The sequence below is a fragment of the Pinus tabuliformis genome, chromosome 2_2 (genome assembly GCF_031772625.1).
Source record: "Pinus tabuliformis cultivar Carrire ecotype Pingquan chromosome 2_2, CPIR1, whole genome shotgun sequence".
In the NCBI taxonomy this organism is placed as follows: Eukaryota; Viridiplantae; Streptophyta; class Pinopsida; order Pinales; family Pinaceae; genus Pinus; species Pinus tabuliformis.
In genome coordinates this window covers 579,954,044-579,977,716 of record NC_142300.1, presented here as the reverse complement: position 1 = coordinate 579,977,716, position 23,673 = coordinate 579,954,044, and the positions used below count along the sequence as shown (strand labels likewise).

Genomic DNA, 23,673 nt, shown 5'->3' with positions numbered 1-23,673 from the left:
TATGTCCAAAAAAACAAACTCTTAACAAAATAATATATATATATATATATATATAACAAACTCTTAACAAAATAATATATATATATATATATATATATATATATATATATATATATATTAAAACCTATCCAAAAGAATAATGATGTAATTTTATTTTTATTTTCAAAGATAATGACATTTCACTTAACTTACTTGACTAGACTTGAAATGGCTCCACGAAATGAACTGACTTTTGAACTAACTAATGGAAGATTCTATCCAAATATTCGAAAACTGTCTCAAGTTGAACTACTTTACTTGATTGGAAATAACAATGTAAATTTTGGTGACTTGTACAAATATTATAATGGATCACGACCAACGTGCGTTGGGATTCAGACTGACACGGCTCTGAAAATTCCAGTCAATTGCAAAATTAGAAGTCATTATGTGATCACTATAGGTTTACTGGCTTGAGTTGGTAAGGTAGTTCAATTGACATCGCGTTATAAGGCATTTCAAAGCATGGAATTGCAGCAGAGCTACTGACCGATTTCAAAATGAGGAGTGAAAATATGATGAGAGATCGACACTTGCAGACTCTAAGTTGTTTTTTGCTCCTGCTTGTGCCATTGCTTTAGATAAAGCCCAATGATGGAGCAGATTCAGCTTTAGACAGCATAGTGTTAGGCACCTCTCTGACTAGTAACCAGACCAGGATTTCTAATGGTGATACCTTCAAATTGGGATTTTTAACTCTGTGGGAACATAGGTGGTTGATAATGGGTGATCAATTTATATTAATTAAAATAATTTGAGTAGGCATATTAATATATTAGATGTATTTGTTTAAATTATTCAAAGTATTTATTAAAAGAATAAATGCAATTATCACAAATTTTCTCTCAAGACGAATGAGAAAATAAAGAAATTTCACTTCGTTTGTCTTGATGTAATCTCTAGGGATGAAGTAGACGGGGTTGGGGCATTAGAGTTACTGGAAGTTTTAACTTGGCTCTGCTGGTCAAAAATATTTGGAGATCCTTTAAAGTGAGGGTCTATGAAAAAATATTGTTGGAGAAAAATACCTTAGCAATCTAAACCTTGAGGAATGGATCAAAGTTGGTGCTCTGGAAAATAAAAGAGTCTCACAAATATGGATAAGTCTGTTACAGGCCAAGTACTGGCTCTATGGCAACCTGAGATGGGAGGTAGGAAAGATGGACAAGGTTTCTATTGGTGTTGTAGTAAATTATACACACAAAGAGCCATTGTTCAGCAATCCTATTCCCTATTAGGATTACCAGACAACAAAAGTATATGTCTAACCCAAGGCAAAAAAAAAATCCCTAATTAACTAATTATGCAAGCAATCTCCATGCAATTTATAATGCTATAGGGTTTGAGAAAGTACCTTGCCTCTTGCCAGGTTGCTGAAGGGTTTTGGGCATGATACAAAATTCTCTCGCTCCAATCCAGAGATCTCTTCCTTTCACTACCAATCCCAAGCCTACACATAAGCACAAACAAACAAAGATGACTAGTAATCTTCTGCATAAGATTGTTAGCTCAAAACATCAAGAAATACATGAATATAAATCATTGCAAACACTAATGTAAAGGAAAGGAACATGAATCTTCATTAACCATATATCAAAGAGTACATCAATACCTTCAGCTTTGGCGTTCCTTTCTTAATTATGGCAAAGTCTCCCCACTATAATGAATAATGATACAAAGCAGCATGAAGCTCTCGAAAACTGAATCACAATAGCAACAACATATGACTCTTTATAGTTCTCTGATTATGACTCACATATTCTCACTCCCCCGACCCTCTAGGATAGCCAAGTATAAATAAGAAGGAGAAGACTCCCAGGAGGATGAATATAGACACCTAAGACAAAGAGAAGTTAGAGAATATTCTCAATAATGTGTCCTAGCTAGCTCAAATAGATGAGATAAGGTGATGAGTTGAACTCATATCCTAGGAATCATAAGTCTCTAGAATAAGTCTCCCAATCACAGGGACCAAACTATAAAATTTCGGTCATAACGCATGTAAGGAGTGTCATGTGTGCGGTTGGAAGGTTCCAATGACACTCATAAGCCATTGTGCATTCGGTTTAGGAGAAAGGTTGGGAAAAAGGGTGGTCAAAGCTAGGGCAAAAGGTCAACAACATAGTGACTCAAGAGGACTAACCCTAGGGAGAAAAATAGGCTGATAAAAATTGCTCTCAATGCCATCAAGGACATGGAATGTAGCCATCTACTATCTGTGCTAATTATTCATTTTCTAAATCACACAGGCTTATATTTTATGGGTCAACTCGCCAGTCAACGTGATTCATTTCTCTCTTCTCCTAGATGGTCGCATGTCAATGATCTAGGGTTGTCACGTGGGAGAGATATAGGTATATGCTCTCTTATGTGGGAATTGCGTTGTAAGAGGCGAAATATGCTCTAGCCTGGGGTGGGAGTGTGACAGAAGGGAAAATATCGACCAAGGAAGCATATATATACATCATATAGGGGTGTAGGCTTCCCAATGGTGGCACTCGGGTGGAAAAAATGTGGAAATGGGAGGTCCCTTGAAAGCTTAAGTGTTTCATGTGGTTGACATCTCAAAACAAGATCCTTACATGGGAGAACCTCATTAAAAGAGCATTTGAGGGTCCTAGCATACGCTCTCTGTGTGGTGGATCAAACAAAGAAATAGTTCACCTCTTCTTGGAATTCCCATTTGCAACATCTATTTGGCATGAGGTATCAATGTTTTACAATATCCAAGTTGACATGGACAGTTCCTCAATTGAATTGTGTCTATCACAGTGGACACATGAGCTGAAATAATATAGAATACTTCCCTTTTATATATGTTGGGAAATTTGGAGGAGCTGGATTGCTAAAATTTTTAACTAAATCACTCTTGATGTGAGGCACACAAGTTTGAAGATATTGGCCTTTTTTTAGGAGATTGGACCTAGGAGGCCAAAGCAACAAAGAAAAATTAGTTCCTATAAGGAAATCGGGTTGTTAAAGTCAGTGGGTTTCTTTGATGGAGCATCTTTAGAAGGGGAATGTGGATGTGGATCCTATATTGTTATGGAACTGGGAAAATCCTATCATTTCAGCTAGTTTGGGGGTGTTGGACCTAATAACATAGTTGAAATGCTAGCTCTTTTGGGTGTTCTGAGATGTGCAAGCTAGACGGAAATCGAAGAGATTATGATTGCAAACAACTCCAAATATGTGATCGAGTGGGCTCAATGTCTTTCCAATTTCAATATGCCCTCTCTTTTCCACTAGATGAATCAGATTCGTGCCCTGTCAATTTCATTTAAACACATTTCAGTCACCCACATTTTCCGTGAAAAAAACAGGGTGGATAACCTCCTTTCTAAAAGAGGTCGATCTGCATGACTAGTGTTATCAGCTTCACCTCTTTTGATAATGGAGTGCCCTACATTTCTGTTAGTTTCACTTATTAGAGGCAGAGTGGATCTTTACTTCTCATTTTTTCGGTTGCTTTCTAGCTTCAAATTTGACTGTTGTCTTCATATTGGACCGCCTCATATGGTGCCAAGTTCTGTTAGATGTAGAAGTCAAACAAATTTGTAAATGTTTATAAGCTTTCTAATGTTTTGTTTGTGACTTGGAAAAACAAATGTTTATGTTTCTTTAAGGTCATTTAAACCATGCTGTGAAGGCCCAGACACACTAGTTGAAGGAGTTTTTGCCCTCTCTTTTGAAAAATTTCTAACATTTTAGTATTTTCATAATTTCAAAAGCTATAACATATTACAAATATAACCTCTTCTTTTATATCTATATATATATATATTACTTACTTACTTACTTTTTTAATTGTTTGCTTTATTTTATGGTGAGCTATAAGTCATGTTTATGAGATTTTTTAACAAGGGTACGTTGTAATTTACATAACTTCCTTTTCCTTATTATTATTTTTTTAATATGAATCTTTTAAGTTATATTTATTAAATTATTTTAATATTTTTTAATTTATATAAATTTATAAATGGTATATAAATATATATTTTTATAAATGATTTTAATTTATTTAATTAATATAAATTTAATAGATATTAAGAATTTTTTAACTAAATATTAACTTGTTTAATAAGTTAATTATTTCATTATTATTTACTTTTTCTTTTAATTTTTTTGCTTTTTCATCCATTGGATTGTAAATGAAATAAATGCTTGCTTTTTCATCCATTGGATTGTAAATGAAATAAATGCTTATAACAATTTCTATATTGTTGTTGGTTTTTTGGGTTTGCACAAAAATTTTGATGATTGTTTGTTTTTTAAACTACTATAATTATTTCTATATTGTTGTTGGTTTTTTGGGTTTGCACAAAAACTTTAATGAATCAAGATTCTGCAGTGCTTTGTAGAACATTGCTCAACCTTTAAGTTGATTTAATAATATAAATTAACCATGGGTTTGTTTCCCATCAATGAATGTGCTTCCCATGTTTTTTAAGAGTAAAATAATATTACTAATTCTGATTATTCTGATTATTCTTGATTATTTATATAGTTGGGCTTAAGACAAAGCTATGAAAGTATATAGTGGTTTTTTTTCCCTCCATTTGAAGAATTGTGTTTGGAGCAACTCTTAGGCATATATATTGATGTTGCATTAATAATGTACACAAGTATACATTAACAAATCTTGTATGGTTACAGCGAAATAATCAACATTCAACCATGAGTCTCTCCATCAATTATAATAATTAAATGAAAAATTTATGCAAATAAATACATTTAAATTAAATATAAATGAAAGTGATTAAATTGTTAATAAATATTAGTTATATATAGTTTGAGAGAAATACAAGATGACTTATGATATATTTTGTTTATAAATATTGGTTTTTATTTCAAGGGTAGTAGGCTAGGAAGAAAATGAGGAATCTTTCTATGCTTAGGGTTATGAATTGTACAAAAAAAATCAAGCCAAGGAATACACCTTATTTTAGGGTACATGTCCATCACCATTGGTTTGGAGTAAGAGAATTGGTTGTCATCACAGATTCAAGAATTATCATTAAGTCTTTAACTGACCAAGAGCCTATGAAAGACTCTCAACTAGCTTCAATTATCTCTAGAATCTCAAATTTTAGATAGAAGCTAGCCAAAATAATCAAGCAAATGAGGCCTTGCAACTTTCCCAAAGGAACTTTAAATAAAATGGGGTTCTATCTCTTATGCACATTCCCTAGGTTCACCCCTCAAGATCATTTCTTTAGTGTCGCATTAGTCAATGACAAGGCAAGGTATAAGGGAAGGCATTCGTCAAGCAAGCAAGGTGGTGGTCCAAGGACACATTCCATCTAGAATAGTATGAGACTAATAAAGGAAATATTTAACTTTAAATCTATACCTTCCACGTTTGTTTTCTCTTGGAGATATGGGATTATTTCATTTGAAGTTTGGTAGACATGAAAGCCTATGGGATGATTTATGGAGCTCTAAACTCTTTCTCCTCTTGTGTTCTAGCTCACATTTAGATGTTAAATAGTGGGTCATAAGTATATAAAGAAGCAATGCATATGCCCACATAGTCAACCTTTTATGCTTTGGGTAAGTGGTAGATTGTCCTAGCTTAAATTTCTCTCGTAGTGTATCGAGATTGTTGTCTTTAGTTCAACCCTTTTAGCTATTTTTGTCTAGTTCTAGGTAATTAGGTGATTATTTTTGTGTTCCCTATTGGGGAAGGACATGTATGGGAAATTCTTTCCTAGCCTCTCTTTTTGGTTTGACATCTTGGACTCCACAAAATTTTATTTTCTCGACATCATTGTGTAGTTATGAACTTGTAGCACCCTTTTGGTATGGTCCTCTCCTCTAGTTATTTTTTTGGCTATTTAAGTTTGGCATCTTAAATAGTGCAACTTTTGTGGTTTGTTTTTTGTTAGATAATTGGGTGAATATTTTAGTGATGCATAAATTTTTCTCCTTTAGTTTAAAATTTTTCCTCGATAAATTTGGTTGGAGTTGGTAGTCCATTATTTCTTCTTAGCTACCATAAGAGTGTTTTTTTACCTATCTTTGGAAAAATTGGCTTACCTAATCCTTTGTAATAAGTAGTTTTTTCCTTTATGGATTTGGAATTGTATGAATCCCTGAGATCTTAGATGTATTTGTAAGGTCTTAGGGGAATGAAGAGGCCTTGTAAAGAAATAAAATCTATCTTAGATCCCCTTATGTTATTCCACACAATCCAAAAAGAAAACAAGAACAATATTATAAGATAATGTGCACTATAAGAGAATATGGGTAGAAATTTTCATAAATTGAAATGGACTTTTATGAGATAAGGTACCATGTCTAATATAAAAGTGAGGAAACCATTTAAGATTTCATGACTCAGCAAAACAAGTGCTAAATGGAGGAGAGAGAAAATGAGGAGGATTTAGAAAAGCATCTAAAGAACCTAATAAAATTGTTCTGTCAATTTCTCTATAAACAAATTGCATCGAAAAACCTCTTAAATGCTTTGTAAGTACACATATATTTTCAATGTATTTTACAGACTCTATGCATGTGATGTTACTATCCATGCAGTTATAACAAGACTAGGAAAGATAACTTTAGATGATAAGAAAAAGCACATAGTGTTGTTGAAGAAAAATTTTGATTTTTGAACCAACAAACCTTTTTTCATTCTAAATTTTCACCCTTTTTTTTATCGCCTTTAATAAAAACATTCTCAAATCCTGAAAAAGATTACTTAATTAGTTCACATATAAATAAAACAATATACTATATAAATAAAACATATCTACTTTAAGAGGCCTTCCCCCAAGGAACTTTAAATAAAATGGGGTTCTACCTATGCACATTCCCTAGGTTCACCCCTCAAGATCATTTCTTCAGTGTGGCATTAGTCAGTGACAAGACACGGTATAAGGGAAGGCATTTGTCAAGCAAGCAAGATGGTGTTGCAAGGACACATTCCATCTAGAATAGTATGAGACTAATAAAGGAAATATTTAAGTTTAAATCCATACCTTCTACATTTGTTTTCTCTTGGAGATATGGGATTATTTCATTTGAAGTTTGGGTAGACATGAAAGCCTATGGGATGATTTATGGAGCTCTATACTCTTTCTCCTCTTGTGTTCTAGCTCACATTTGGATGTTAAATAGTGGGTCAAAAGTATATAAAGAAGCAATGCATATGCCCACATAGTCAACATTTTATGCTTTGGGTAAGTGTTAGATTGTCCTAGCTTAAATTGCTTTCATAGTGTATTGAGATTGTCGTCTTTAGTTCAACCCTTTTAGGTATTTTTGTCTAGTGCTAGATTATTAGGTGATTATTTTTGTGTTCTCTGTTGGGGAAGGAAATGTATGGGAAATTCTTTCCTAGCCTCTCTTTTTGGTTTGACATCTTGGACTCCACCAAAATTTATTTTCTTGACATCATTGTTTAGTTATGAACTTGTAGCACCGTTTTGGTATGGTCCTCTCCTCTAGTTATCTTTTTGGCTATTTAAGTTTGACATCTTCAATAGTGGAGTTTTTGTGGTTTGTTTTTGGTTAGATAATTGGGTAAATATTTTAGTACCGCATAATTAGATAATTGGGTAAATATTTTAGTACCGCATAATTCTTTCTCTTTTAGTTTAGAATTTTTCCTCAGTAAATTTGGTTGGAATTGGTAGTCCACGGTTTCTTCTTAGCTACCATAAGAGTGTTTTTGGCCCTTCTCTGAAAATTTTGGCTTACCTGATCGTTTGTAATAAGTGATTTTTCCTTTATGGATTTGGAATTGTATGAATCCCTAAGATCTTAGGTGTATTTTTAGGGTCTTAGGGGGAATGAAGAAGCCTTGTAAAGAAATAAACTCTATCTTAGATCACCTTATGTTATTCCACACAATCCAAAAGGAAAACAAAAACAATATTATAAGATAATGTGCACTATAAGAGAATATGGGTAGAATTTTTCATAAATTGAAATTGACTTTTACAAGATAAGGTACCCTGTCCAATATACAAGTGAAGAGACCATTTTAAATTTCATGACTCAGCAAACTAAATGCTAAATGGAGAGAGAAATGAGGATGATTTTTAAAAGCATCTAAAGAACCTAATAAAAGTGTTATGACAATTTCTCTATAAACAAATTGCATCAACAAACCTCTTAAATGTTTTGTAAATACACACATATTTTGAATGTATTTTACAGACTCTATGCATGCGATGTTATTATCCATGTAGTTATAACAAGTCTAGGAAAGATAGCTTTAGATGACAAGAAAAAGTAGATAGTGTTCTTGAAGAAAACTTTTGATTTTTGGACTGACAAACCTTCTTTCATTATAAGTTTTCACCATTTTTTTTATCACCTTTAATAAAAACATTCTCCAATCCTAAAAAAGATTACTTAATTAATTCACGTATAAATAAAACAATATGCTATATAAATAAAATATATATAGTAAATAAAATATAGGTAAAAAAGTTTATATTAAAAAAACACATAATATTAATTGAAAAATATTAAATAGTTATTAAAATGTATTTTGAAAATTCAATGACTTTATCTATCATATTGTTTTGTCAGATGTTACATGTCATTGTAATACATTCAAAAGAAAGGACACTCTTGTTTGAGTCATAAAAGAAAATACCAAGAGGTTAACTCTCTTTTTTCATTGTTACGAGGGATGAATAAAATGACCTACAAATGTGAATGTGTTACCAAACACAAGAAACTTGAAATGGAAAAGGAAATGAAAACAAATTAACTAATGTAGATGAAAACTTAGTTATAATTTAAGAAAAATATTGCTAAAACATGAATATATTGCTTAAATACTTATTTGAGAAAATACATGATTATTGATTTCAAGAAATAGCAACAACAATGGAAAACACATCAAATAGTTTTCATTTGATAGTTGAGACAACAGTAAGAATTAAAATAGAAAAGAAAACAAGAACGAAAGAATTCCAAACTTGGATATCGAGTGGTTACTGTGGCAATTTCTTTAAGGTCATAGGACCATGGAAACTATGTTCATTTTGTGGTAATAGTTATTTAGAGGTATAAGAGGCATGATTTTGAATGGTATTGGGGTTATGACAACTTTGGTTAGTGTGAATAGTAGCATCTACCTACCTAAGCTTGCTAGCTCAATCTAATGTTTCCTAGATAAGCTAAGCATTGGCCTTAGATAGGGGACCAAAAAAGATGTGGTAGATGGCGCTATTAGCTAGAATAAAAGTTGTCATTAAGTTAGAGGATATAGACAAGCTTGGTATTAGTGATTAAGATCCCTAAGTTTTTCTCAAGAGTCGTGTTAGACTTGACATCCTCATTGAAATCTCATAGATACATCTTGATAGAAACACAAAGTCATTATTCAATACTTCATAGTATATTACAAAAAGATAAGCAATATAGTTTTATACTAATACATATCCATTATTCAATAATTCATTGTTTCTTACAAAAAGATAAGAAATATAGGTATATACTAATACATATTGTTGTGAAGATTATTAAACACTATACTATAAGAATAAGTGAGAGAAAGTTGTAGCTCCTCACCATCATTGAATATCTTAAAGTTGTTATCACCCCATGTTACGTTAATTATATTACTATAAAATTTAGCTCAAACAATTAGATATAAAACTATGTAAATATTAATAATCAAAATGAAATGGACATAACCTAGTGAATTAAAAGTGTTGGAAGCATTTATCAATAACGATGATATCAGATGGTGGCTTTTCTATACAAGAAGTGATGCTCCAACTCCACCTCCTCATTGTTTGTTTGAGGCTATGACTACCCATCCAACAACACCACTACCCATTTTAGTGCAATGTAAATTAAATAAAAACAACTTAAAATGAATAAAAAGAATGGACTACAAAAAAAAGTATAAAAAATGCAACGCATGGTAATAATATTTTATATATTTATTAAACCATAATATTTATTTTACTAACTATAAATAACATTTCTTAATCACACATTATGTAATCACAATTTTTGGAGCAGTCGTGAAAATAGATCTCTCAAAGGCATACGATAGAATAAGCTAGATGTATATCCGTATGCTACTTACTCACCTGGGATTTCGAGTTGAATTCATAAATTGGATCATGGGATGTTTAACAAGCGTTAGCTTTGCGGTGATTATCAATGGGGTTGCTTCTACTTTTTTCCAAGGGAAAAGAGGACTGAGACAGGGGTGCCCCTTATCACCTCTCCTTTTTCTTTTGGCAGCTGAAGGCCTCAGTCAGTTAGTGCTAGAAGCCAGAAGGGAAGGGGCCATAAAAGGGCTGGAAGTAGCTGTAAATCTGTTTATATCTCACCTTTTATTTGTAGATGACATTTTGCTTTTCAGCAATGGAAGTAACAATGAAATAAAGGAATTCAAGAGGATCCTGGACCTATTTATGAAGGCTACAGGAATGCAAGTGAACAAGGATAAATCTCAATTGATCTTGGAAGGTTTCAACAGACAAGAATCAAATCAAATATCAGCTGCATTGCCTTTTGAAGTCTGGAAACTCGATGATCCCTTTAAATACTTGGGCTTTTGGCTGAAACCAAACGCTTATAGGAAGCAGGATTGGCATTGGCTTATAGCAAAAATTGAAGCCAGAATTACACATTGGAGCTTCAAATGGCTCTCAAGAGCTGGAAGACTGACCCTTATAAAATCTGTTATCTTGGCAATCCCAGTTTATTGGGCAGCTTTGACTTGGGTACCGAAAGGCATTCTGGAAAGAATAAGAAGGATATGCAGTAGATTCCTATGGGCAGGATCTAAGGAAGAATCGGTTCTCCCATGGGTGGCATGGGAGAAGGTGGCAAGGCCTAAGGAATGGGGGGGTTGGGGAATCAAAGATCTCACTACTTTTGGGCCATCGTTAGCAGCGAAATCAGGATGGAGGATTATAAAGACGGAGAACTTGTGGACGATGGTGGTCAAGAGGAAATACATCGACCCTATTCCTTTGGAAGACTGGATAAGAAGCCCCAAAAAAAAGAAAGGGAATGCCTCAATAGTGTGGAAGGCCACCATTGATGCTTTCAAGATTATAGAGCAAGGGTTGTCTTGGCAAGTAGGGAATGGGGAGCAAATCAGGATAGGGAAGGACCTGTGGGTAGGGTGTAACGAAAATTTCGCTCTATCCCCGGGCCTCATAAATCAGCTCGATTCCAAAGGCATTCATTTCCTCAATTAGATTGAGAAGCAAGGACACTCCACCATTTGGGGACAAGCCTGGCTTTCAGGGATGGACCTAGAGTTAATGCCACAGTGGTGGGAAGAATGGAGTGTCTTTATCAAGGAACTTTCCAGATCAAATGTGAGGCTGAGAGAGAGGCCAGATCAGCTAGTGTGGGCTCATGCCAATTCTGGATCCTACTCTCTAAAATATGGATACAAGTTCCTCATGTCTAAGAAAGGGTGGGGGAACCCGGATTGGTGGGCCAAACTATTATGGAAGTTACAAAGCCCTGCAAAAACTAGACTTTTCTTCTGGTGCATTCTCAAGAGGAAGGTACCAACATGGGACATATTACAGGCCAGATATAAGACAAGTCCAGGGAGATGCGCTTTGTGCAAAAACGACTTAGAAACAATCCAACACCTATTCATTGAATGCCCCTTCTCTAAAAAGGTGTGGATGGAGGTTGGAAGATTGTTTCAAAAGTCAGTAACCTGGGAAGGAAGTTCGGTTCCGGAAGCTTGGCAAAGATGGTGGCAATTATATCTGGAAGGAAACATGTGAAACCTTCCTCTTATCATCACTTGGGGCATTTGGATAGCTAGGAACAACTGTATATTCATGGATCAGTCTATTCCTTGTGAGGTCACTGCAGTCCAATGTGCATTAGTCTACTCTAGTATTCTCGAGCCAAATAGAGAAAACATCCCTCAACAAATAAGAGTGGAACATATTAAGGAAGGAATCCCCTGGGCATATTTCTATGGGGCATCCCAAAATAATAGAGGTGGAGCAGGCTTGGTAATCTACTTAAATCAGAACAGATGCCTCAAAGCCTCGGTTGGACTGGGGAATGGAACAAAAAATTTTGCGGAGTTATCAACACTCAAACTTCTTCTCTGTTGGCTTACCCATCTAGGCATTCTCACGGTTCAGATCTTCGGGGACTCTATGAATATCATTAAATGGTTCAATGGAGAGAGCAGATGTCAGAATTACATTTTATCACCATTATTAGAAGAGACAAAACATTTAAAGCATTTTTTTAATGTGTTTTCTTTATGCCATATATACAAGGAACACAATGTTGTAGCAGACCAACTTTCTAAAGCGGGTTTGCAACAAGATATGGGCAGTTGGAGGATAGAGGATGAGGACCAGGGCGAGATCCGTGTGTCAGATCAACCACCATATACATAAACTTTATTCTGCTGTCACACTGTCTCTTTAACAGACAACGTTTTTTATTTTCTTTTATATATGTATGCACTAAACAGTACTGTTATTTGTCTTTACTTTTCATACATATATTTTTGTTGTCAATCCTATTTGGGTTGTTTTCCTCTCTGAGGAGGTCCGGGATGACACAAAAAACAAATTTGATGTTAACCCTTTGGACACATTTTTGTTTTTGTTAAGAAACTCATCAAAGGGGTTGTTTTCCTCTTGAAGAGGAGGCCTGTACAACAAATCAGTGAAACTTTCAGGTTTGCCAGATGGCAGTCTATATATCATCCTGGGAACTCTATGATAAACAAATCATACAGTAAAACGAATGCTTAACACACATACTATGTAACTTTTTATTCCTATTAATAAAAAGTTCGATTTTTTCTCCGAAAAAAAATAAATAAATAAAATAATTAAAAAAATGACAGATTTTTATTAAAAATAAACCAAAACTAATATATTATTTGACATCCCATCTCCAAAAATAAAACACTTATATAAACATAATTACGTAATTGTATAAATGTAAAAATAAATAAATAACTGATACTTAAGAACATATTTATAAATTCAAAATATTTTTACGAAAAAACTTACATTTTATAATATATATATATATATATATATATATTAATTATTAAAATAAAAATATTTACTATAATATAATTAAGAATAGACCGTTAATACACAGTTTTCTACTTTAAACAATAAAGTCTAAATTTTTTATATTTCAGCCAAATGATTGTCCCAAGGTCAAAAAAGCTTCATAAAGAAATGAGAACGGCAGAGAAAAATGTTTCCTTGGGTAATGGTTTAATGCGTATTTTATTGAAAAATATTAGCTTTATAAAAATATTTCTAATAATTAAAATAAAGAAAATATATATTTTTTATTTTTAAGATGGAAAACTATCATAACTTAGTTGTCAAATCAGCAATAAAAATTGTAATAACTTATCTATTATTGCAAACAAAATATGAATATTAACATATATATTAGGCATTTTTATGATAGCTACTATGAGCTAAATATGCCAATGAGCTTATATATATCACATTATATATTCACTCCCTAATACAAGGAAATGTCTAAATTAAAGTAAAGAATAAATTCCTATCTCACCAAAATATAATGAGTATATCAGATTAAGTATTTGATACTTATACCGCCCTTATATACATATATATTATAATTTTTAATTAAAAAAAATTATAATTATAATTTATCAATTATATTTAATTAAAATAAATAAAATAATAATATAATTTAATTAAAATTATAAATAAAATAAATTAATTTAATTAATAAAATAAACCTTAACTAAAGTTATTAAAGTAATCCTATGAACTTACTCAATAAAATCTCATGAAAATCAACTAAGATTCGAATGCACGTGAAGTTCCAAGTAACACAGACATGGAGACAGTAAAGGGAAGGAAGACGGTGCTTTAGACAAATACAAGGAGAAGAGGATGCTATTGAGGGGAATCTTTGGGTTTCTGTAGTGGAAGTGTATAAAGATAGAGTGACTATCACAGAGATTTGATTGTTGTAGATGTTTTCGGACCTGGGTTAGAGTACAGTGTTTTGGAGTTGGGTATCAAGATTGTGCCCAGTTTGGAAAGGAGAATTTGGTCATTGTGGTAACCCTGGTAAGATTTAGGGAATTTATTGTGTTAGGTTATTACAAGGACAATCATTTCTAGTTGTAATTCGCAAAAGCGCATCATTTCACTTAAAACTAACTAATGGTCTATAAAAGAGCAAGGTTTCACTCTTGCCAAATACATCTGAATTTTAGACTATTAATTTATTTTTTTACAAAATATATATATATATATATATAACAATAATGATGACATTTTTATTTTCACAAGATAATGGCATTTCACTTAACTTAATTGACTAGACTTAAATGGCTCATATATATCCAAAACAATAATGATGACAGCATTTCACTTAACTTAATTGACTAGACTTAAATGGCTCCAACTAACTTTTGAACCAACTCATGGAAGGTTCTGTCCAAATATTCGAAAACTGTCTCAAGGTGAACTACTTTATTCGATTGGAAATAACGATGTAAAATTTGTTGACTTACACAAATATTATAATGGATCGCGAACAACGTGTCCTGGGATTCAGACTGTTACAGCTCTGAAAATTCCCGCGCCTATGAAAATTACTGGCTTGCTGTATGCCTGCCAGTCAATTGCAAAATTAGAACAGTCATTCCGTGATCACTGTAGGTTTACTGGCTTGAGTTGTTAAAGGTAGTTCAACTGACATCGCGTTATAAGGCATTCCAAAGCATGGAATTGCAGCAGAGCTACTGACTGATTTCAGAATGGGGAGTGGAAATATCATGAGAGATCGACGCTTGCAGACTCTGAGTTGTTTTTTCCTCCTGCTTGTGCCGCTGCTTCGGATAAAGCCCAGCGATGGAGCAGATGCAGCGTCAGACAGCATAGTGTTAGGCGCCTCTCTGACTGGTAACCAGACCAGGATTTCTAATGGCGGTACCTTCAAATTGGGATTTTTCAATCTCAACGACAACAATGTTAAGAAATGGTATGTGGGTATTTGGTATGCTACGACATCGCCGCAAACAATCGCTTGGGTAGCCAACAGGGAGCAGCCCCTGCAGAACTCGTCTGGTGTTCTCAATCTCACAGAGAGCGGGAGTCTGGTTCTGTCCTATGGGGGATCCCTGGTCTGGTCCTCCAAGGGAAATGGAAAGAAGCCCTCTTCGGCTGTGATAATGGATACTGGTAACTTGGTAGTGCTGAGTGCCGAGAATACCTCTGAGAGCATTTGGGAGAGCTTCGACTACCCAGCAGATACATGGTTGCCAGAAATGAAATTCAGTATGAGCCAGAGGCTCATGTCTTGGAAAAAGCCCTGGGATCCGAGTCCAGGGCCCTTTGCTCTGGAGATGGATCCAAGCGGAGCCGACCAGTTCGTGCTGATGTGGGAGAATCAGACCAAATACTGGGACACTGGTGTCTGGAACGGGCAATATTTTTCGAAAGTTCCTGACATGACATCAAATTCTCTGCACAATTACAGTTATTTCAACAATGGTTCGTACAAGTATTTCATGTATTCGTATGTCACTCGTGGATTTCTGTCGCGCTTTGTAATGGATAAATCTGGCCAAATTCGAGTGTACATCACGACGGGAAACAAATGGAATCAGATCTGGCAACAGCCCCTGCAACAATGCGAGGTTTATGCCCTGTGTGGGCCTTATGGATCCTGCAACAATAACAATGTTCAGTCCTGCAACTGTGTGACGGGCTTTGTCCCCAAGGACAGCCGCGAATGGGGATCTCAGCAGTGGTCCAGCGGTTGTGTTCGCAAGACGCCATTACGATGCAGCCAGTCCAGAAACCAGAGCACCACCGATGGGTTTGTAGAATTGGGGGGAAAATCTACCCCCCCAGGCGGGGTTCCATACACAGGGCAAGGGCAAGGGCAATGCCACGAAGCCTGTAAGGCCAATTGTTCCTGCACTGCATATGCCTATGTTCTTAATGGCAATTCGCAGAATTGTGTAATGTGGTTCGGCGAATTGCTAAATATGTACGATTCCCCCAATGGAACCTCTCTGTTTCTGCGACTAGATGCCTCTGATGTCTCCAAATCGTCCAATTCCAACAAGGCGGGAACTCTTGAAGGCGTAATAGGTGGCGTCGTAGGCGGGCTGATTGTTATTTTGGCTTTTGTGTTGCTGTTTCTTTGGTGTTGCAGGCGCTCGCCAAGGACTGTGGAGTATACCCCAGGCACTCTGGCTGTATTCAGTTACAGAGAGCTGCAGAATGCAACGAAGAATTTTTCTGAGCGGCTGGGAGGCGGGGGTTTCGGTTCCGTCTTCAAAGGGACTCTACCAGACGGCTCTGTCGTGGCAGTTAAGAAATTGGAGGGTGTGAGCCAAGGAGAGAAGCAGTTCCGCATGGAGGTGAGCACCATTGGAACCACACAGCATGTTAATTTGGTTCGGCTGCGGGGATTTTGCACAGAGGGCTCCAGAAGACTGTTGGTCTATGAATACATGCCCAATGGCTCCCTGAATTCCTCTTTATTCCACAAGAGCGATGATCAGAGTCAAAATAAGCTGCTCGACTGGAAAACGCGCTTCGGCATCGCGGTGGGAACTGCCCGGGGAATCGATTACCTGCACGAGAAGTGCAGGGACTGCATCATCCACTGCGACATCAAGCCGGAAAACATCCTCTTGGATTCCAATTTCTGCCCCAAGGTCGCTGATTTCGGACTGGCCAAACTCCTGGGCAGAGAGTATAGTAATGTTCTGACGACCATGAGAGGAACCAGAGGGTACTTGGCCCCCGAGTGGCTCTCCGGTCTGCCCATCACTACGAAGGCCGATGTCTACAGCTTCGGCATGACATTGCTTGAAATAATTGCAGGGCGGAGAAACATGGACGGGGACGCGGAATCCGAGGAGGAGTTCTTTCCCCTGTGGGCTGTAACTCGGATCAACAGTGGGAACGCCATGGAGGTGCTTGACAAGAAATTGGGGAATGATGCAGACGAGGAACAGGTGAAGAGAGCTGCCATTGTAGGGGGATGGTGCATACAGGACAATGAAGATGAAAGGCCATCGATGAGTAGTGTACTGCAGATATTGGAAGGCATTGTCGAGGTGCCCCCTGTTCCCCCAGTCCCGCTCTCGCTACAGACCTATGCCCTCAAAGGCAAGAGTGTCGTTTTCTTCTGGGACAAGAATTCTTCTGGACACGACAACAATAACAATAACAGTGATAAGCCCTCGGCTCCTGCGTAGAACCTCAAATTATTCTCTCTTTTGCTTACATTTCCATCTAAATATTTTATCAGATTTTCATGGCCGCCGAAAGTGGTAGCGAGTTCTGCGGTTCTGTTTTGGTTATAGCAAGTGATTTCATGACCATTTGAATATATCCGTTAGTACTGAGACATTAGCCTTTATACGAGCAGTAAGCATTTGTTGTTTAAGTGTAAGCCTAAGGCGGTGTGAAATTGGGTTTACATTAATTTCTATGGATATTACCCACAGTAATAGCTGGTTCTTACCATGCTCTGGTTGGTTTTTTGTGTTTTATTTATTTATTATAGTTGAGTAGTCAGCTATATTAATTTGATAATAATAAAAATCAATTTATGTTTATATGTGAAATATATTAATCTCTATTGATCTGGTTCTTACCACGCTCCTGTCATGTTTTTGGTTTTTGATGTTATTTTTTTATTTATGAAATTATAGTTGGGTAGTGAGCTATATTAATTTGATTAAAAAATATTGATTTTTTTTTTAAATTTAGGTTAAATATTTATTATTTAACCGTGATAATAAAGAAAAGGAAAAATAGAAAATGGAAAAATGTTTATATTTGGTAAGTAAAAGGAAATAGATGATAATTTGTTTTTAATAATATATTGTCTTAGATTTGAAATAAGATAAAATTACTATAAATTTATTTTTGTCTAGAATTGTTTCTCTTCTCCCAATTTTTATGGTTTTTTTTCTCTCAAACATTAAGGAAATAAAATTCTAGATAGGCTCACTAATAAAGGTTGTAAATTTCTACCCTCTTTAATCAATTATACATGGGAAACTCTTCCAACTTTTCATTTTAAGGAGGATTTCTTTGAGCTAGCTTAGAAAGATTTATTCTTTGCAATTGGGTGACAATGGATGAGAATGTTGTGTTTGTCAGACGCTTGGCCTCAGCTCCATGGTATGGTCCTCTCCAACATGGCCCAACTCACATCTAACATTAAAATGGTGCCTTGAATCTATAATCTACCACCCTACACGTCACTTAGCATTGATTACGATATTGTGATGGAGGTTTCTAGAATCAATACACAGGTAACCATATGCTTACTCCTCAATATGCTTGCCATTTCTGTTTTGGAAATTGTTCTTTGGATGTTTCCCTGGATTACCATGATTTTTGGCTTCAATATCTCCCTACTTGGGTTGGTGCTTGGGAGTCTCCCTTGGACTTTCCTCTTGCCTTCATCCATGCTGGAATTTGGGGAGGAACACCTTGTCGTGTTCTCTAGATTGGCTTTCACTTCCCTTGAGGGTGTTCACCTCTTCTTTGGACTAAATGTCCTTCGATTGTCAACCTTCAATCACATCTGCTCCATTTGACTTTTCCTCCCTCTCGCTGTGATGACCACCAACGAGCATAATGTTGGTGTGTTGAAGGAGGGCGAGATAATGTAGTGCTAATTTTTCTAAGGGCTATATTGGTATTTTCTTTGATAATTGCATTTATTCATTAACACATTAAGTTCACCCCATATCATCATTACATTATCCAGATTTACATCATTATTCATCAACATCTGCAACTATGTAGAAAGAACAACATCATTATCATCAATGTAGCAAAACATAAAGGAACCATAAAGACATCACGATTGGTCTGAGACCAAGGCAAAACCCAGTATGGGGAAAACCCTTGCAAATCCATCTTCTGCTTAGATCGTCATTAAATGATTCAGCAAAAGAGAGTACAATGATCCATATTTTCATCTATGCAACTAACCAATAAAACAACTATGACACCCATGAAATGAACCTAATCATGCTTATACTCAAAACCATGATTATGAGGATTGTAATGTACTGTGATTGTCTGTAGTCAACTGCTGAACATTGTTGTCACTGAGCGGAGTCTTCAGAATACTGAAATTTCATCTCTTAGTCCCAGACGCATGGAGGAGGAATTGTGCAAATGACTATGGTAGGCCTAGACGCTCCCTAGTGAAATGTATGCATGCAATTGGGGACAAATAAACTCAGATCTGCCTCAAACCCCCAGACGTACCCTTCATGCTACTGTGCGAGTGACTGAGGCTGCCCAGACACAACCTTGACCACTCTGTGTGTGCGTTTGGGGACCAAACTACCCAATCTGCTTCAAAAACCCTAGGCGCTCCCTTCAGGCTTATGTGTGAGCATCTCAGACATCCCAGGCACACCCTCGACCACTCTGTGTGTGTGCCTGGGGTAAAACATAGTTAGTTACGTGTGTGCGACAGAGAAACAGAAACCCTAGATCCGTGCGAGCTTCAACCCTGTAGTTTTGAACCCTTGTGCGAACTTTCTTTGTCAAACCTGTGTGAACCAAGACAATAGAAGAGAAGAGAAGATGGCTTGATCAATGTGTCCAAATGAGCTTGAGGTCTCTTCTATTTATAGGCTTCCATGAGGGTTCCATTGATGTTGAGGCCAACCTATCCAATTATAAATATGTAGAGGGCCGACCTGATCCAATATACATGAGTGGGAACATAAATTCAAAAACCAACTTCTGCTTGTCCAAATGAGGTGATCTTTAGGTCGATTTTGGTCCTCTCGAAAAGAGGAATCTATTGCAATTATTATCTTAATCATATGAGTTTTCCAAAGTGGAATTTGACCACAATTGCATAATTTTAATAGGAGGTTCCAAGGCTTTTTTTAGGGATGAGGCTTCAATGCACCATTATTAGGCTCATATGGCCTTGGAAATCCAACTAGAGATTCATGTAGTCAAGGAGGAGATCCAACATGAAAGACAGAGCATCATGGACTCAAAACTCCCAGATGATCTTGTAACATGGACCATTGACATATGAAACACTCAAGGTTGCCAAAATCATTATTTATTCATGGTCAGTTTGTATTAATTGTTGAAAAATGTAGCAAGAAATTCTCAATTTGATTTTGCCTTGATTAAATTGAGAAAATTTGAATTTCCACATCAGCATACAACTTGGATGCAATTAACTTGTGTAACATGGCTTGTGTCACCTAATTTACTCAGTAAATTCAAGTTGGAGGAGTTAGAGTTCAGTTAACCATGTGGGAGTGCTAATTTATAGCAATCAAAGTCAATTATCTCAAGTTGTTTTCAGTTTAACTTGTTCCAAATATTGGAGGAACTAGTGGAAGGTCAGTTTTGTAGTGGAACTTTAGTTAAACTCAGTGATCATCTAATTAACTGATCAATCAACTAAAAATAGCTAGTGCATGCAGAGAATTAAAGTTCCCCAGTTATGGTGGAGATTCCAAGGTAGTGTAATATCAGTTGTAGACTAGTCTTGAGTGTACAAGTGTTGCATGCAGTCAAATGATCAACCTTGGGATTTGTTTAATCTAATTTGGAGAAATTCGTAAATAATAGGGGCCTAATTTCTCAGGAATTGCGCAAGGAAATAGGGGCTTAAGTAGAGGAAAAAATTGACTAACTCTGGGTTAGATCTTCTTAGTGAGTAGAGAGATAGGTTATTCACTTGAAAGTTGTGCTTAGTTGAGCAAAGTAATTGTAATACATCTATATTCATCAGATTAATGCAAACAAACATTGGGGTTTTTAGTAGATTGCCTTCCCCAAGAAAAATATTGTGTGCATGTGTGTTATTTCTTATTGCGTGTTTGAATATTTTGTTCTAAATTGTGAATTAACTTCCGCAAAGCAGTAGAGTAGGTTTGTGTCTTGTGATTTTGATTAAAACTTTATTAGAAGTTGCAAATCTACACCATAATTTCTACATGGTATTAAAGCAAGATTCACATTAGAGTAGAAATCTTGAAGTTCTTTCTTAGGAGAATTGAATTTGAAGTTCAGTGCATCAGGATCTCTTTAGAGCTAAGAAGATGACCTTCAATGGAATGAGGCTAGAGTATGCCTTGGAAGGAAACTCTAATTTCATCACATGGAAGGATCACATGGAGGAAGTATTGGATGACAATGGATTGCTAGAATACATCAAGACAAATGTTGCAAAACTACTAGAAAATGATGCCCGGAGCCTTGTTTAGTGGAAGAAAGATGTAGCCAAGACAAGGAAAATAATATTGGAGGTAGTACGAGATCGCATTGTCTCAAATCTCCATGGAAAAGAAACTTCGTTTGCAATGTGGAAAGCACTAACATAATTGTTCAAGAATAGTAGTGACCACACGAAGTTGGCACTGATCAAGGATAAACTTTGAAGTATCAAGATGCAGAAGAATGACATTATTCTGCAGTATCTGGTTAGGTTCACACAATTTCGTAATGAACTTGGTGGGGTTGGTATTAATGTTTGAGAAGATGACTTGGTAAGACTAACCCTTATAGGCATTCCAAAGAGTTGGTAGCAACCGATTCAGTGAACTGGAGGGAGAAACTACCGAATTGGGAACGCTTATGGTCCGATTTGGTATAAGAGGAAATAAGGCGGAATACCGGAGATGGTACTTCATCCAAGGGAAAGGATGAAGAAAAATTTGCTTTCTTTGGAAAGGGAAAGAAGGGAAAAGGGAAGAAATAAAAAATCCAAACCAGAATCCAGCCAAGGGGGCAAGAAGAAAGATTGTCTAAACTTAAATGCTTCCATTGTCATGAATTTAGGAACTATGCCACAAGGTGTCCAAACAAAAAGGCAAGCAAGAAGACCTCAGGAGGAGGAGCAGGTGAAGCCTAGGCTTCACAGTTCGAGCTTGACTTTACCCTTATCGCATACATGGCCAACACAATGATGGGGAGCATGTGGTACTTGGACTCGGGTGAATCATTCCACATGACAAGGTGTAGAGAGCTCTTCAGTGACCTCGAGGAGAAAGACCTATAGATGCACATTGAGCCAAGAGATGGCAGAAGGTACAAGGAGACTGGGGTTGGTACAATCACCTTTTAGAGGGAGTCTGTCTCCCCTCCCAAGGTCAAGGATGCCATGTTCATTCCAGGCCTAAAGAAAAATCTCATCTATGTTGCAATTTTGGAAGATCGTGGTTATGATGTGATCTTCAGCAAAGGAAAGGCATTCCTGTGACACATAGCCATGTGATAGGTGAATCAGATTGGGGTTCGGGTGAATAACATGTATAATCCAAATGTCGAATATTGTGTTGCATTAAGCACAAAGGTGGAGAAGGTGCAGAGCTACGATGTCAGTGAACTTTGGCACATAAAACTTGGGAATTTACATCATGGTGCGCTGAAGATTATGCAACAAATAACCACATGCCTCCCCAAAGGAGCACTTGAGAAACAATATGTATTCAAAGGGTGTACCTTGGGGAAGTACACAAAATCCAGTTTCCATGATCGGGACAAGGACAACAAAGCACATGCAGTCCTAGAAAGGATCCACTTGATGTGAGTGGACCTCTCTCGATAACCTCCACTTCCAGGAACAAATATTCTGTCATTTTTCTTGATGACTTCTCAGGAAAGTGTTGGATCTTATTAATGCAAAGGAAGGAAGAGACATTCTCTAAGTTCGTAGAATTCAAGGCACTGGTTGAGAAAGAAAATAACAAGAAGGTGAACGCTGTTAGGAGTGATAATGGAGGTGAGTCTGTGTCAAATGAATTTAAACATTTCTATGTGAAAGAAGACATTAGACGAGAGTTGAAAACACCCCACAACCCATAGCAGAATGGGGTGGCTGAGAGAAATAACCATAGCATTGTGGGAGAACTGCGGGCGATGTTGCATGACCAAGTCCTACCTCTGAATTTATGGGTTGAAGAATGCAACACAATAGTCTATTTGAAAAACTAGAGTCTCATCGGATTCTTGGTATGATTACACCAGAGGAGGCTTTCTCAGCGAGGAAGTCGGACGTGTCACACTTCAAGATTTTTGGAGTCTCTGTATACTTCCATGTCTCGAAAGAATCAAGGAAGAAGCTTGAGCCGACCGCAGAATTGGGGGTATTTGTGGGTTACACAAAAAATCATCACAACTACCGTGTGTAGTTTCCATCCCTCAAAATGATAGTTGTATGAAGGTATGTAAAATTTGATGAGGAGAAAGTGATGTGGTGCTCTCTTGAGATGGAGCTTTAGATCCCACTAGAAGAGGAGCTTTTAGTTCCAAAGGAGGAACCTTAGGAAGTTGTGGAGCAACCACAAATTGAGGAGCAGGAAGTGGAGATAGTCACCCAAGAAGAACCATCCAGAGAAGGCAGAAAAAGAACTAGGGAAGCTAAAATACTTGTGGAGGATGCGAGGGAGAATGTGGGTGTTCCTTCAAATTTGCGCAGGCGGAGGAGGTAACTTTATTGGTATAATGGCTACATGGCTCTAATGAATAAGCTTGCAGAGACTGAGCCATCCTATTTCAAGGAAGCAAGAGAGTAACATGTATGGGTTGATGTAATAGTGGAGGAATATGAATCCATTGTAAAGAACAATGTTTGAGAAGTGGTCCCAAGGCCAACAGATAAATCAGTTGT

General features: G+C 36.4%; 1 pseudogene; it reads left to right on the top strand.

Annotated features, from left to right (window-relative positions):
- Positions 1-14,572: 14,572 nt before the first annotated feature.
- On the top strand, positions 14,573-17,614 carry LOC149193995 (G-type lectin S-receptor-like serine/threonine-protein kinase At2g19130 pseudogene; annotated as a pseudogene).
- Positions 17,615-23,673: the final 6,059 nt, after the last annotated feature.